Here is a 2,911-nt window from a genome sequence, read left to right on the forward strand (position 1 = left end):
AATAAGTATAAAAAAATATTGTAGCATTTAAAATGAAACAAATATAGTACATACTTTATTTTAATAAAAATAATTAATATTCGTGCATGAAATCTTTGACTTGTTTTTCATCCTTCAAAGCATAATTTTTTCTCTTATAAAAAAGGTATATTAATTAAGAGAAATAAATATATAGACTAGATAAAATTCAGACAAAATATGATCTTGACCAACATTTTAGGATGAATATTTATTATTCTCTATTTCTATATTCGATGCTAATTAGGAAAAAATATTGATTCCACAATAAATTAGAAGGAAAAAGAAATACTATTTTGACTGTCTAATAAGTTTAACCATAAAAGGTAACTTTGTTGAATATTTTAGTAACATTTTAGGATGAATATTTATTATTCTCTATTTCTATCTTCGATGCTAATTAGGAAAAAATATTGATTCCACAATAAATTAGAAGGAAAAAGAAATACTATTTTGACTGTCTAATAAGTTTAACCATAAAAGGTAACTTTGTTGAAATTTTAGTAACAAAATCCAAATATGACATGAATTTAATGACTTGATATTTGTTCTAGATACTTGTTCACTATAAATACAGTTTTATGCTTTCTTTCAAACTATAACATATGACTTTAAGATTCATTCTCTTATCTTTCCTTGTATTAGCCAAAGCCTTTTTTTCTGTTTGGATGAATTTTTTGTTAAGAGGAAAAAGGAAATTGTACTTGTAATCAACAACATGCCGATCAAATGGTAACGATTTTGAATTTACTAGAAACATAACATTTTTGAAAGATTTGGTGTGTATGCTTAAGTGTACAGTTTGTTACTTTGTTTGTTGTTAGGGTTCTGCGCTGGCAGCCAAATACAGGCACAACAGTCAATAGTCAAATACTGATAGAAGTATCTAATTGTGCTGAGAGCATTAATGGTGTTAAAGAAGGAAGATGGAAAAATACTTTTACCTTCTATAACCCCATACTCAAAGGTATTTCATTACTTAATAAATCATATGTATGTAGACACGATTTAAAGGAATAATATTTTTTTCTCGATGCATTACAAGGATTGGATTTGGGAAGTTTTTCTTCTTTTTAATTAATCTATAAAAAAGCAAAGAAGTATTTGAAAAAAATTGGGTCAAGAATAGATCTAAATGTAAGATAATCTATATTTCTCGCATTGCTAACTTACACATCATGTCATTTTTAAGAGTACTTTTGTGGCCATATACGAGATTTGATTGTTGATTGAATTATTTTTTCTTTTACTAGAACAAGCAAATGCATAGGAATTTCCCCAAAAAAATTGGGGGTGTCACTTCAAGAACAACCCAACAAGTTTTACATGGCACTTAGTAGGAAACGACTGGTTGTGGAAGCAGAGTCATCAATGCAAGACGATAATGGAGAACTTACAATCTTATAGAATGAAGGTTGCAGTTAATTGTGAGGTTTGTATTATTGAGATCTGCAAATTATTGTTCTTATTGTAAGTGGATGATATACTTATATAGCACCATCAAGAATTTTGTCTTCATAAATGCTCATTAAAATATTTGACTGATATAGGGGTTTCAGTATCGACTTGGTGACTTCCGGTTGCGAGTAGGCAAAGTTATTCCAATAAATTCTGAGACCTTGAGGGGAATAGTTATGGAGGTATGCAAATACTTTCAGAGATTTATTCTCAGTTGAAGCTTTTTATGTGGTTAAGCCTTTTTTTTTTTTAGAAAAAAAAAACATAGCTACGTTGTAATATATTATCATTTTTTACTCTTCATGGAGAGGAATTCAATTATTGTACTTTACCTAATTAAAAAAATGATTACTATTATGAGCATGTTTGCCTCATAAGATGTTTGTTTCTTTTGTAGATGGAGTATCTTTCGATTTCCTCATGGGAAATATCACATCTAATTATGAGTGAATTCTTTGAGATATGGAAGGAAACTCTGAAAAAAAGATCATTATCGGGTCATTTTGTGCATGTTGAACCAAAATTTTCAGAGTTTGGCCTCTTTGATCAATACACTTCACAACACACAGTTGTACAATATGCTAGCAATCTTGGCTCAAATGGCAGCAACATCTCAATCATCACAAGATCAATGTTCATTAATAAATTGGGAATATTCACATCAATAGTAAGCAATCTTAAAGCTAATATATGATTTCAGATCAATGTAATTTCATTTCTTTTTAGTGGGTGATATGGAAAGTTAAATGGTTTCTTTTGTTTGAAGAATTGTACTTAAGATTATATAGACTCTTAAGCCCATGCAAGACAAGTTGGAACTTTGAAGCTTTGGAGAGTAGAACTTTTTTGCTCAAAAGGAAAAATGGTATATATGTTAATATTACTATATATAGGAAATTAAAGTATGGTAGATAATTTATTTAGAGAGGAATTTTGGTAGTGCAGTTGGTTGGCTACATGAATGAGGTGGAGCAGGTAAAACCTTTTACCAAGTTATAAAGCATCCCTGTATTACTAATCACCACAAGTATAATGTTACGAGGCCTTTTCCTAGAGGATAGGTAATATGAAGCTAGACGAAGCAAATCTAGCTCATGATCATTTTTGAACTCAACGATTGTACCTTTGTCAAAACATATAGTAGGGGTTCAAACCAATAAGTATAATATAATTTTGCACCAAACATCGAGTTCAATAAGTATTTCTGTATGATTGAACGTGTAATGATATTTGCCTTCGAATGAGCTTGTATAAAGTGGTTGGTAGTGATGTTGGTTGCCAATAGTGGTTGTGATAACAAAGGTGGTTGGTGATTGACAACAATAATGGTGATGGTTAGTGATTGTTGATAGAGTGGTAATGAATATTATCCACACAAGATATTAAGACTTTGTTCAAGATCTTAATGTTTAATTAAATGCTTAAATCTTAATGA

At 29.7% G+C, this 2,911-nt stretch overlaps 1 pseudogene; it reads left to right on the forward strand.

Annotated features, from left to right (window-relative positions):
* The first annotated feature begins 736 nt into the window (after nt 1–736).
* LOC125821872 (mediator of RNA polymerase II transcription subunit 20a-like) lies at nt 737–2,144 on the forward strand (annotated as a pseudogene).
* Nucleotides 2,145–2,911: the final 767 nt, after the last annotated feature.

This window comes from Solanum verrucosum, unplaced genomic scaffold, assembly GCF_900185275.1.
Source record: "Solanum verrucosum unplaced genomic scaffold, falcon-dt-bn FXZP01000303.1, whole genome shotgun sequence".
NCBI classification, from domain to species: Eukaryota; Viridiplantae; Streptophyta; class Magnoliopsida; order Solanales; family Solanaceae; genus Solanum; species Solanum verrucosum.